Here is a 15121-nt window from a genome sequence, read left to right on the forward strand (position 1 = left end):
CAGGGTCCTGTGATCCAGGAACAACTTTCCCTGGAAAACACATGGTGGGCCTCAGGATGGTGCAAAGTTGCACCGGCCTCTGCCGCTTCAGGTTCGCCCCGCATTCTGTACCCCTCCCTCCCCAGCCTGAGTGAGCCAGAGCCCTCTACTCAGCCACTCCTTTAACCCCCTCCTGTCTGGGCGAAGAACAGACGCCAGAGGGTGACCTACACGCAGAGGCGGGGCCAAATCCAAAGCTGAACCCCAGGAGCTGTGCGAACAAAGAAGAGAAAGGGATATTTCTCCCAGCAGCCTCAGGAGCAGAGGATTAAATCTCCACAATCAACTTGATGCACCCTGCATCTGTGGAATACCTGAAGAGACAATGAATCATCCCAAAATTGAGGCAGTGGATTTGGGGAGCAACTGTAGACTTGGGGTTTGCTTTCTGGGACTGATTGGTTTATGGTTTTATGTTTATCTTAGTTTAGTATTTAGAGCTGATTATCATTGGTAGATTTGTTTATTGATTTGGTTGCTCTCTTCCTTTATATATACATATTTTTTCCTTTTTCTCTTTTTGTGAGTGTGTATGTGTATGCTTCTTTGTGTGATTTTGTTTGTTTTTGTTTTTTTGCAGTACGCGGGCCTCTCACTGTTGTGGCCTCTCCTATTGCGGAGCACAGGCTCTGGATGCGCAGCCTCAGTGGCCATGGCTCACGGGCCCAGCCGCTCCGCAGCACGTGGAATCTTCCCGGACCAGGGCATGAACCCGTGTCCCCTGCATCGGCAGACGGACTCTCAACCACTGCACCACCAGGGAAGCCCGTGTGATTTTGTTTGTATAGGTTGCTTTTACCATTTGTCCTAGGGTTCTGTCTGTACATTTTGTATTATTTTTTCACTTTTTTTAGTAAAGTTTTTAGTACTTGTTATCACTGGTGGATTTGTTTATTGCTTTGGTTGATCTCTTTTTTATATAACTTTTTTTTAATTTTAATTACTTTTTACCTTAATAACTTTATTATTGTTTTTCTTTCCTTCTTTCTTTCTTTTTATCCCTTTTCTTCTGAGTCATGTGGCTGACAGGGACTTGGTGCTCCAAACAGGTGTCAGGCTTGAGGCTCTGATGTGGGAGAGCCAAGTTCAGGACATTGGTCCACCAGAGAACTCTTGGTCCCATGTAATATCAATCAGCGAGAGGTCTCCCAGAGATCTCCATCTCAACATTAAGACCCACATCCACTCAATGACCAGCAAGCTCCAGTGCTGGAAACCCCATGCCAAACAACTAGCAGACAGGAACACAACCCCACCCATTAGAAGAGAGGTTGTCTAAACCATAATAATGTCACAGACACCCGAGAACACACCAGCAGACACGGTCCTGCCCATCAAAAAGACAAGATCCACCTCATCCACCAGAACACAGGCAAGAGTCCCCCCCACCAGGAAGCCTACACAACCCCTTAAACCAACTGTAGCCACTGGGGGCAGACACCAAAAACAATGGGAACTATGAACCAGCAGCCTGTGAAAAGGAGACCCCAAACACAGTAAGTTAATCATTATGAGAAGACAGAGAAATACAGAGCAGATGAAGGAGCAAGGTAAAAACCCACCAGACCAAACAAATGAAGAGGAAATAGGCAGTCTACCTGAAAAAGAATTCACAGTCATGATAGTAAAGATGATCCCAAATCTTGGAAATAGAATGGAGAAAATACAAGAAACGTGTAACAAGGACTAGAAGAAATAAAGAGCAAACAAACACAGATGAACAACACAATAAATGAAATTAAAAATTCTCTAGAAGGAATCAATAGCACAATAACTGAGGCAGAAGAATGGATAAGGCATCTGAAAGATAAAATAGTGGAAATAACTGCCTCAGAGCAGAATAAAGAAAAAAGAATGAAAAGAATTGAGGACAGTTTTAGAGACCTCTGGGACAACATTAAACACACCAACATTCAAATTATAGGGGTCCCAGAAGAAGAAGAGAAAAAGAAAGGGACTGAGAAAATATTTGAAGAGATTATAGTTGAAAACTTCCCTAATATGGGAGAGGAAATAGTCAATCAAGTCCAGGAAGCACAGAAAGTCCCATACAGGATAAATCCAAGGAGAAACAAGCCAAAACACATACTAATCAAACTACCAAACATTAAATACAAAGAAAAATATTAAAAGGAGCAAGGAAAAAACAACAAATAACATACAAGGGAATCTTCATAAGGATAACAGCTGACCTTTCAGCAGAGATTCTGCAAGCCAGAAAGGACTGGCAGGACATATTTAAAGTGATGAAAGGGAAAAACTTACAACCAAGATTATTCTATCCAGCAAGGATCTCATTCAGATTCGACAAAGAAATTAAAACCTTTAAAGACAAGCAAAAGCTAAGACAATTCAGCACCACCAAACCAGCTTTACAACAAATGCTAAAGGAACTTCTCTAGGCAGGAAGCACAAGAGAAGGAAAAGACCTACAATAACAAACCCCAAACAATTAAGAAAATGGTAATAAGAACATACATATGGATAACTACCTTAAATGTAAATGGATTAAATGCTCCAACCAAAAGATATAGACTGGGTGAATGGATACAAAAACAAAACCCATATATATGTTGTCTCAAGAGACCCACTTCAGACCTAGGGACACATATGGACTGAAAGGGAGGGGATGGAAAAAGAAATTCCATGCAAATGGAAATCAAAAGAAAGCTAGAGTAGCAATTCCCCTATCAGACAAAATAGACTTTAAAATAAAGACTATTACAAGAGACAAAGAAGGACACTACATAATGATCAAGGGATCAATCCAAGAAGATATAATAATTGTAAATGTTTATGCACCCAACATAGGAACACCTCGATACATAAGGCAAATGCTAACAGCCATAAAAGGGGAAATTGACAGTAACACAGTAATAGTAGGGGACTTTAATACCCCACTTTCACCAATGGACAGATCATCCAAAATGAAAATAAATAAGGAAACACAAGCTTTAAATGATACATTAAACAAGATGGACTTAATTGATATTTATAGGACATTACATCCAAAAACAACAGAATACACTTTCTTCTCAAGTGTTCATGGAACACTCTTCAGGATATATCATATCTTGGGTCATAAATCAAGCCTTGGTAAATTTAAGAAAATTGAAATAGTATCATGTATCTTTTCTCAATACAACGCTATGAGACTAGAAAACAATTACAGGAAAAAGTCTGGAAAAATACAAACACATGGAGGCTAAACAATACACTACTAAATAACCAAGGGGTCACTGAAGAAATTGAAGGGGAAATCAAAAAATACCTAGAAACAAATGACAATGAAAACATAACGACCCAAAACCTCTGGGATGCAGCAAAAGCAGTTCTAAGAGGGAAGTTAATAGCAACACAATCCTACATCAAGAAACAAAAATCATCTCAAATAAACAAACTAACCTTACACCTAAAGCAATGAGAGAAAGGAGAACAAAATAAACCCAAAGTTAGCAGAAGGAAAGAAATCATAAAGATCAGATCAGAAATAAATGAAAAAGAAATGAAGGAAGCAATAGCAAAGATCAATAAAACTGAAAGCTGGTTCTTTGAGAAGAATAACAAAATTGATAAACTATTAGCCAGAGTCATCAAGAAAAAAAGGGAGAAGACTCAAATCAATAGAATTAGAAATGAAGAAGGAGAAGTAACAACTGACACTGAAGAAATACAAAGGATCATGAGAGATTACTACAAGCAACTATATGCCAATAAAATGAACAACCTGGAAGAAATGGACAAATTCTTAGAAAAACACAACCTTCTGAGACTGAACCAGGAAGAAAAAGAAAATATATACAGACCAATCACAAGCACTGAAATTGAGACTGTGACTAACAATCTTTCAACAAACAAAAGCCCAGGACCAAAAGGCTTCACAGGCGAATTCTATCAAACATTTAGAGAAGAGCACACACCTATCCTTTTCAAACTCTTCCAAAATATAGCAGAAGGAGGAACACTCCCAAACTCATTCTGCGAGGTCACCATCACCCTGATACCAAAACCAGACAAAGATGTCACAAAGAAAGAAAACTACAGGCCAGTATCACTGATGAATATAGATGCAAAATTCCTCAACAAAACACTAGCAAACAGAATGCAACAGCACATTAAAAAGATCATACACCGTGATCAAGTGGGGTTTATTGCAGGAATGCAAGGATTCTTCAATATATGCAAATCAATCAATGTGACAAACCATATTAACAAATTGAAGGAGAAAAACCATATGATCATCTCAATAGATGCAGAAAAAGCTTTCAACAAAACCCATCACCCACTTATAATAAAAACCCTCCAGAAAGAGGGCAGAGAGGGAACTTACCTCAACATAATAAAGGCCATATATGACAAACCCACAGCCAACATTGCTTGCAATGGTGAAAAACTGAAACCATTTCCTCTAAGATCAGGAACAAGGCAAGGTTGTCCACTCTCACCAGTATTATTCAACATAGTTTTGGAAGTTTTAGCCACAGCAATCAGATACGAAAAAGAGAAGAAAGGAATCTGAATCAGAAAAGAAGAAGTAAAGCTGTGACTGTGTGCAGATGACCTGATACTATACATAGAGAATCCTAAAGATGCTACCAGAAAACTACTAGAGCTAATCAATGAATTTGGTAAAGTAGCAGGATACAAAATTAATGCACAGAAATCTCTTGCATTCCTGTGCACTAATGATGAAAAATCTGAAAGAGAAATTGAGGTAACACTCCCATTTACCATTGCAACAAAAATAATAAAATACCTAGGAATAAACCTACCTAAGGAGAAAAAAGACTTGTGTGCAGAAAACTATAACACACTGATGAAAGAAATTAAAGATGATACAAACAGATGGAGAGATATACCATGTTCTTGGACTGGAAGAATCAACATTGTGAAAATGACTACACAACCCAAAGCAATCAACAGATTCAATGCAATCCCTATCAAACTACGAATGGCATTTTTCACAGAACTAGAACAAAAAGTTTCACAATTTATATGGAAACACAAAAGACCCCGAATAGCCAAAGCAATCTGAGAAAGAAAACAAAGCTGGACGAATCAGGCTCCCGGCCTTCACACTATTCTACAAAGCTACAGTAATCAAGACACTATGGTACTGGCACAAAAACAGAAATGTAGATCAATGGAACAGGATAGAAAACCCAGCAATAAACCCACGCATATATCCTCACCACTTTTTGATAAAGGAGGCAAGAATATACAATGGAGAAAAGACAGCCTCTTCAGTAAGTGGTGCTGGGAAAACTGAACAGCTACATGTAAAAGAATGAAATTACAACACTCCCTAACACCATACACAAAAATAAACTCAAAATGGATTAAAGACCTAATTGTAAGGCCAGACACTGTAAAATTCTTAGTGGAAAACATAGGCAGAACACTCTATGACATCAATCACAGCAAGATGCTTTTTGACTCACCTCCTAGAGAAATGGAAATAAAAACAAAAATTAACAAATGGGACCTAATGAAACTTAAAAGCTTTTTCACAGCAAAGGAAACCATAAACAAGACAAAAAGACCACCCTCCGAATGGGAGAAAGTATTTGCAAATGAAGCAAGTGACAAAGATTACTCTTCAAAATTTACAAGCAGCTCATGCAGCTCAATATCAAAAAAACAAACAACCCAATCCAAAAATGAGCAGAAGACCTAAATAGACATTTCTCCAAAGAACATATACAGATTGCCAACAAACATATGAAAGAATGCTCAACATCACTAATCATTAGAGAAATGCAAATCAAAACTACAATGAGACACCATCTCACACCAGTCAGAATGGCCATCAATAAAAAATCTACAAACAATAAATGCTGGAGAGGGTGTGGAGAAATGGGAACCCTCTTGCACTATTGGTGGGAATGTACATTGATACAGCCACTATGGAGAACAGTATGGAGGTTCCTTAAAAAACTAAAAATAGAACTACCATATGACCCAGCAATCCCACTACTGGGCATATACCCTGAGAAAACCACAATTCAAAAAGAGTCATGTACAATGTTCATTTCAGCTCTATTTACAATAGCCAGGACATGGAAGCAACCTGTGTCCATCGACAGATGAATGGATAAAGAAGATGTGGCACATATATACAATGGAATAATACTCAGCCATAAAAAATGAAATTGAGTTATTTGTAGTGAGGCGGATAGACCTAGAGTCTGTCATACAGAGTGAAGTAAGTCAGAAAGAGAAAAACAATTACTGTATTCTAACACATATATATGGAATCTAAAAAAAAAAAATGGTTCTGAAGAACCTAGGGGCAGGACAGGAATAAAGATGCAGACGTAGAGAGTGGAGTTGAGGACATGGGGTGGGGGAAGGTTAAGCTGGAACGAAGTCAGAGAGTGGCATTGACATATATACACTACAAAGTGTAAAATAGATAGCTAGTGGGAAGTGGCTGCATAGCACAGGGAGATCAACTTGGTGCTTTGTGACCACCTAGAGGGGTGGGATAGGGAGGGTGGGAGGGAGACGCAAGAGGGAGGGGATATGGGGATATATGTATATGGATAGCTGTTTCACTTTGTGATACAGCAGAAACTAACACACCATTGTAAAGCAATTATACTCCAGTAAAGATGTGAAAAGGGCTTCCCTGGTGGCGCAGTGGTTGAGAGTCCGCCTGCTGATGCAGGGGACACGGGTTCATGCCCCAGTCTGGGAAGTTCACACATGCTGCGGAGTGGCTAGGCCCGTAAGCCGTGGCCACTGAGCCTGCGCATCTGGAGCCTGTGCTCCACAACGGGAGAGGCCACAACAGTGAGAGGCCCACATACTGCGGAAAAAAAAAAAAAAGATGTGATAAAAGAAATTTGGTACCTGGAAATGGGGTGCCCTTGAAGCAAAAATTTTTAAATGTGAGAGTGGCTTTAGAATAAGGAAGACAGAGGCTGGAAAATTTTGATGAGTATAATAGAGAAAGTCTAAATTGCCTTGAAAATAGTTAGTAGAAATATTGATGTTGATGACTCTGTTACTGAGGACTTAAAAGGAAGTAAGGATCATGATAGAGAAAATGTATATTACATCAGAGAATACCTAAATCGTCATGACCAGACTGTTTGTAGAAATATGATGTCAAAGACACTGCCACTGAGGGACAGATGGAAATGAGGAATCAATGATTGGAAACCAGAAGAAAGGGAATCCATTTTATATAATGGCAGAAAGGGCGGCTGAATTGTGTCTTGCAATTATGTATAAAGAAAAACTTGCAAACAAAGGACTTGGATATTTAGCTGAGGAGATTTCAACCAAAGTGGTAAGATCTAGTTTCTTCTTGCTTCTATACTACAAGGAATAGTAGAGGAAACAGATAATTTGAGGAACTGTTAAGCAAAAAGGAACCAGAACTTCATAATTTAGGAAATCTCCAGCTAATCCATCTTGCAAAAGATCTATTGGGTAAAGCACTTTAAAGACCTAAAAAAATGGTGGAATATATCATGTTCATAGATTGAAAAATGTAATGATTGATTCTCCACAAGTTAATCATAATTTTAATCAATATCCCAGGAGGATTGCTATAAAAATTGACAAGCTGTTTTAAACATTTTTAACAGAAACATAAGGTCAAGAAAAGTCAAGACCATCTTGAAGAACAAAGCTAGAAGATTTATGGTGTCAGATATGAAGATGTATTAAGAAGCTATAGTAATTAAGAGAGCATAGTATTGACATTAGACAGACAAATAGGCCAGTGGAACGGAATAGAGGGTCCAGGGATGCACAACATATACTGGGCACTTAATATGAGAAGGACAAGGCAAAGCGAAAAATGGACTTTCAATAAACAGTATGGTTCAGTTAGATATCCATATGAATCTGTACCATTACATCACAAAATACATAAAAATCAATTCCAGATAGATGGTAGATCTAAATATGAAAGGGAGAACAATAAAGCTTTTAAAAGAAAACACAGGAGAATATCTTCATGAACCAAGGGTCGGCAAAGGTTTCTTAGGTGGGACATACAAGGCATTAATAATGAAGGGAAAGATTGATAAATTGGACTGTATTCAAATTAAAAATGTTTGTTCATCCAAAGACACAATTAAAAGAGTGAAAAGACAAGACACGCAGAAAAAGATAACCAAGAAAAGACTAATTTCAGAACATATCTTATGAATCAATAAGAAAACGACTTGCTGCCTAATCTTTTTAATGGGTAAATAACTTGAGCAAGCACTTTAGAAAAGGTACTTGAAAAGGTACTCAACCTCACTAATCACTAGAGAGATATAAATTAAAACCATGACATTGAATGACTATCATTAAAAAGTGAAAATATACCAAATGTTGAGGATGTGGAGTAATGGGAACTTTAAAAAGTCATTGCTTGCAGTGTACATTGGATTGGTACTCTTTGGAAGATTATATGGTCAATTGAATTATGGGTTCGAATTCTTCATTTCTGTATAATAGAATTATATATCCACACACTAACAAAGACCTCATTATGGGTGGAGTGAATTTCCCCCATCCCTTGGGTTGACCATGTGACTTGTATTAACCATTGGGTTGCTGATGGACATTATGTGAGCAGAGACTTGAAATGTGCTTTTGCAGTTAGGCATACCATCTTGGTTCCAGCCTTGAGAAGAAGCTTGGTTGAGCCTTAAGAAGAATGTGCCTTGAGGAGCCTCTGGTCCAAGAAGAATGGGAGACACATGGAATAGGTCTGAACCCAGTGTCTGGCTTGAAGCCAAGTCCAGCTGAGTCCAGCTTAGAACAGCAGTACCCCAGCCAACACACAGATGTGTGAGAGATAACTTCTTATTGTTGTATGTTGTTAATCTTGATGTGGTTAATTACAGAGCATTATTGAAATAATAGTTGATTAATATATATATGCTCTACCTACTAAAGCTCAATATGTCTACTCTATGACTCAGCAATCCTACTGCTGTATGTATCTCCTAAATTTATATCCAACAGAAATACAAGCATAAACACACCAAATGTATGAGTGCTCACATGGGGACTTCCCTGGGGGCGCAGTGGTTGGGAATCTGCCTGCCAATGGGACATGGGCTTGAGTCCTTATCCAGGAAGATCCCACATGCTGCAGAGCAACTAAGCCCGTGCACCACAACTACTGAGCCTGCACTCTAGAGCCCGCAAGGCACAACTACTGAGCCCATGCACCACCATTACTGAAACCTGCACGCCTAGAGCCAGTGCTCTGCAACAAGAGAAGCCACCACAATGAGAAGCCTGTGCACCACAGCAAAGAGTAGCCCCCACTTGCTGCAACTAGAGAAAGCCCGCGTGCAGCAGCGAAGACCCAACGCAGCCAAAAATAAATTAATCAATTAATTAATTTTTAAAAAATCTATACATTAAAAACAAAAAGAGTGCTCATGGGAGCATCATTCAAACTAGACAAACACTGGAAACAACTCAACTATGCATCAATGCAGAATGGTAAGCAAATGGTAGTATACGTACGCAGTGAAGACTGCATAGTAAAGAAGATGAATGAGCTATCCGTACACCAACCAACACAGACAAATCTCACAAAGATAATGTTAAACAAAAGAAATTCAGGCCTAAAGTAATTCATATTGTATCATTCTCTTTACAAAAATTTACAACAAAATTAATTTGTGGAGTTAGAAGTCAAAATAGGAGTTATTTGGGGGCAGGAGTAAGGCCAAGAGCACGCTGGGGCGCTAGGAATTTTCTAGTTCTTGATCTTCGTAGTGGTCATGTGGGTTCATTGTGGGAAAATTCAGGAAAGTGCACTCCTGTGGCATGTACAATTTTATGAACATATGTTATACTACAATAAAATAAAAATTTTGTTATTTGCAAAAAAAAAAAAAAAAATCATTGGGACATCAGTAGACTCAGCCTCTAGTCCTTCCTGTTCCATGAATTCAATTGCCTCCAAAGTGAAATGAGCAAGCTCACCATTTGGGGAAAAGGAAGAAAATATTAGGGCATTTATTTAATTGTTTATCTTTTGAAAAAAATAAGAAAAGTTTTGCTGGTATTTGATACACAGATTGACACTCTCACCCTCCTTTGGCTCTTATGTCAGAGGGTCACGTGCCACATAATGTACAGAGAGGACCCTCATGGACAAGTTCCATGATGGGTGAGAGACAGCAGCAGCTTCCTTGCACATCCATTCACTGTCAGCATATTACCCTGTACCTGGATAAGTGGATTTGGGCACTTTATGGTCTAGTTTTAACCAAACTAATCATCACAAAATGGAGAAATGGTTAAAAATATTCCTGCAGAGACACTGCAGATTGAGCACAGTATGAGTACAAGAGAAAAACAGCAGAGTTGTTCCTTTTCCTCCTGATACTCAACCCCATCACAAGATAGAAATAATGAAGTCAGTCAAAAACCCTCAAAATTTAAAAAAAAGATGAACTGTGGAATTAAAAATTCATATTAATAATGAACTTCATCTAAGTCTATAATGTGCCCCAAGAGGCTAGTATGCATGCCGTCAACATAGTATAAAGTCATCACAACTAATGCAACAGCAAATATTATTTACTTCATCATTACCTCATTCTTTATTTCTATTATGTATTTTTTTCATAATGTGTAAAATATGTCAATATAGTAGTTCATGTATATCAAATATACATGTTCAATATACAAAATTAAATATATGTATATATGGGGAGTACATGCTCATTTTTTTATTGATGGAACAATAAAATCAGAATCACAATCAGAATGTTCTAGAGAGCACTGCAAACTGCGAGATGCTGAGCTAGTTACTAATGCTCTCTGGGATGAAATTAGATTGTCTGTAAAATAAGGAACATTGAATGTAAAGAAGCTGAATACATCTTAGACCATTTCCTATTCTAGTGTTCTATGAGTCTATCATTTTATGCCCGAAAAGTAATTTTCCAAAATCTATTAAAAAATAAGTTGGAAATTAAAAGGAGAATTAACACAGAGTGCCCGTTATGAGCCACACCCAGGTGAGGGGAGCAGCTGTGTGTACATAACTCGTTCAATCACAGCAGACCCATGAGGAAGATATTGTTCCCATTTTCCAGATGAGGAAATAGAGTCAGATATGAAATAAATGTCAGATAGGGAAACAGACTCAGAGAGGTCACATTATGGAGGATGGGAATTTAAAACCAAGATCTGGCTCATTGCAAACTTCTTCCCACCCCATCACATTACCATTCTGAAGCAGAACACAAAATTTATGTTTAGGCTTTTACGTGACTGTTATGTTTATTTATATGAAATGTTCTGTTTTATTTTCCTTTGGAAGTGCCAGTGATCTTTCTAATTATCACTGTTAACTTCTATACCCCATTGTCTAGTACATTGCCAGGCACAAGTTGGCATTCCACAAATACTTGTGGAAAAAAAGTCCAAATAAATGAAGGAAGGAAGGAAGGAAGGAATAACATGGTAGAACATATTCCATGTTAACTAAGAAGCCACTTTTTTGTGAACAAAGAAACTCTCCTATTCTGAATTTTGATTTTGCCATGAAAAAATACATCCAGTATGAGCCTTCCTTCAGATCTATATTGCACTGAATACAGAACCAAAACATGCATTTAAATCACTTATATCTAACTTTTTATGATGCCATTGGGAATAGTGTTCTTTTTGCATTTGCAGTTAAAGGGTAGAACAGATGGTGGAAGTTTAGTTTTAAGTGATGGGCCCATTAAAATAACTTATGGTGTTGAGTGATTGTTCCCTCTAATGGCTCCATTCATTATATCTGAGTTTGCAAGCTCCGAAATACTTGGGAAGGAAATAGGACTTCAGGAAATGTTTGCTATATCAAGAGCTTTGCTGCATTAGGTTTGCAGACCAACAAACTCTATCCTTCAAAGTAAGAGCTTGCTAGAGGCTTGGCTAAATAGGATGTTTGAATCATGGAGAGCCCACCCTGGTAAGGACCTTCCCAAGAGACCTGGGATTAGGAAAGAAGGTTCAGGGAAAAGGTATCAAGCTCCCTTGAACTACATTCTTTCCCCTCTTTTTCTGTCCTCTGTGAGAAGGGTTTGACTAAAGAATTTCAGCGTTACCAAAACAAACGTAAAGACAAGGATGAAAGTAGAAAAGCCACAAATGTCAAATCGGAGTCTGGCAAAGAACAAGGCTGAGAACCAACTGCAAAAGCTCCTTACCTCTTAACAGAGTCTAACAGTGAGGAAGTTCACAGCAGAAGCCGGGCCACATCAAGTCCTTTCTATCTACTGGACTATCTCCCGTTCACCTCAGTTTGTCTGGTCAAATGGTGGAGTAAAGCACACATCCTGGACCAGAAATCAGGACATCTGAGTTTGTAATAATGGCTGTCAGCAAGTGCTAAGTGACACACTCAATGCCAGGGAATTCAGATACATTAACTCATCTAATCTTCTCAACAACTCAGTGATTAATATTGTCTTCTTTTTTGCAATTGACAAAACTGAGTATGCCCAAGTCGCCAAGCCACTAATTGTGGCTCTAGGATCCAAACCTAAGCCTGTGTGACTCCAAAGTCTTCAACTCACTATCTCACACTCTCAGCGTTGACACAACCCACACGAAATTTCACCTTAAATAAAATGATGGGTCAGGGCTGGAAAATATCTACGATCAGGTCCAGTTATAACATGCCATGATTACCCCATGACATTACAGAAGTGAACAACTTTTGTAATATTTTATCATAGGATATTTAATACTAATTCCATAAACATAAATGGAGTTCTGGGGTGCAGGTTTGATTCTAAATATTGGGGAACTGATTACAGATAAGATGTGACCACTGTCCGTATTGGCAGGAAGCAGAGAGCATATTCAAGCTGGGTAAGTTACAGAGAGGATAACAAAAGGGATATTTGCAAAGAGATGACCAGGGATAGGCAAGCCAACAAGGAATAGTGCAGACACTCATCTCCTGTCCAATGCCTTTCTCCTTGTAGCTATGCTCACTAAGGTCCTGGCATCCTCCTCTTCTCCTTTCCCTTGCAGAATGAGAGGTGAGCTGCTCCTCGCTAACCCTAGGCCCAGGTGCTGCAAGTCCCTTTAGTATCCTCTCCTTAACTTTAGAAAGAGGGGACTGCAGAATCAAGCCTGCATCCCAAAAAACTGGCATGAAGTCAAACGTGCAACCCCTCTTCCTAAACCACTTCAGTGGGGAAACGTCAGACATTCCGGGGTTGGAAACTTACAGGCAGCTGCATCTTTGAGGGCAGATTCAAAATAAACGCTGGCCATCAAGACTGCTCTTTCTGACCTTATATATTCAACAAACATTTATTGACTTTATAAATTCAATAAGCATTTATTGACCAAACTCAGTCCGAACACTGGGGTTACAAAAAGTAATTAAGCCCAGAAAGTTGACACATCAACACAGGCATTTACAATACAGAAGGAATATTGCAAGAGTCGTAGTTCTAAAATACATGAACACTAATCCCAAAAACGCTTCCTGGAGAAGGGTACACATGCCTGAGTCTTGACGGACAAAGAAGATAGTGTTACTTGAAGAAACAAGGGACAAGAGTGTTCAAGCCAAGATAGCAAAGGGTACACAAACCTAAAGGTGAGAAACAGCTTGGGTTCCAGGGCCTGTGAAATGTCAAATGGGAGATGTCTAGTTACCCAATAGCTGCAGCTGGTGTTGCCGATGGAAATGTGCCATCATCCACGAGAATGAGGAAGGTCACCAGGGAAAGTGTATAAAGATAGAAGAATAAAACAGCGGCAAACTACATGAGGTTTGTGTTAGGCAGCAGGATGACCCCTGGAGACGTCGACACCCTAGTCCGTAGAACCTGTGAATATATTGCCTCACATGGAAAAGGACTTTGCAGATGATGGAATGAAGGATCTTAAAATGGGAGATTATCCTGGATTGTGGAGGTGGACCCAGTGTAATCACAAGGGTCCTTATAAGTGAACGAGAGAAGCAGAATCATTAGAGTCGGTGAGAGATTTGAAGATACCACACGGATGGCTTTGAAGACGGAGGAAGGGGCCACAGGCCAAGGAGTGCAGGCAGCCTTTAGGAGCTGGAAAAGGTAAGGAAACAGATTCTCACCTGTAGTCTCCAGAAGGAATGCAGCCCTGCCAATGCCTTGATTTTAGCCCAGTAAAACCCATTCTGGACTTCTGACATGTAGAACTGTAAGATAATAAACGTGTGTTGGGTTAAACCACTATGTTTGTGGCAATTTTTATGTTAAGAGAAAGGGGTTGACCCACTAGTACTAACAAAGAAAGATTTTCTAGACATATTGTCAATTTATAAAAACAAGCTGCAAAAGTATGTTTACTTAAGATTTTTTAGAACTCCATAAAACCAAACTGTATGCTTGTGGATTTATAAGTAAAAGTCTAGAACCATTCCTACAAAGCCAAAACAGTGGTGACCTCTGGGGCGAGGGAAGGGCCTCAAGATTGCAGATAAATATCAAGGAAAAGTCTGGTTTAAGCTGCAGTCTTCAAAAGCATAAATGAAATAATGAAATAAATCCATATTTACTAGCATAATCCAAACATATCAAAGTAGAAATTTTCTTTGGGTACATAGGTGTGTATGTAAAGGTTGAGAAAATGTAATCACAGATGAATCCCACCAGAGGATGACCCCAGTCACCTCTGCAGTATAGAGAGGGACCAAGGATAGTATTTAAGGGGAGCTTTGGTTTCATCTGTATATGATGAATAGTTTTAAACAGATATATTTATGTTTTCATTGTGTAAATAGTAGGAAGTCAAATATTTTTTTAAATCCTTTAAATAGTGAAGAATATGGCCTGAACACAAATAGCTGGGTAATTTTATTTTAATGTTTTAGCAAAGGAAGAGGAGTGAGACAAAGGGACTAGAAGGAACAGCAAAGGGAGAAAAGTATTTCAAGAAAGTGTCCAGAAGTTTCAACCATGTTAAGTGCTGCTGAAGTATGAAAAGTAATACAAAGGCTTAAAAAAAATCCATTGGGTTTAGCCCACAAAAGACACTGGTGACCTCAGAGGCTGAGGGGTCAATGGGGAAGTCAGAAGTGGTGAGGGAGAAGGTGGCCAGGTCGTTAGGC

The sequence above is a fragment of the Delphinus delphis genome, chromosome 5 (assembly GCF_949987515.2).
Source record: "Delphinus delphis chromosome 5, mDelDel1.2, whole genome shotgun sequence".
In the NCBI taxonomy this organism is placed as follows: Eukaryota; Metazoa; Chordata; class Mammalia; order Artiodactyla; family Delphinidae; genus Delphinus; species Delphinus delphis.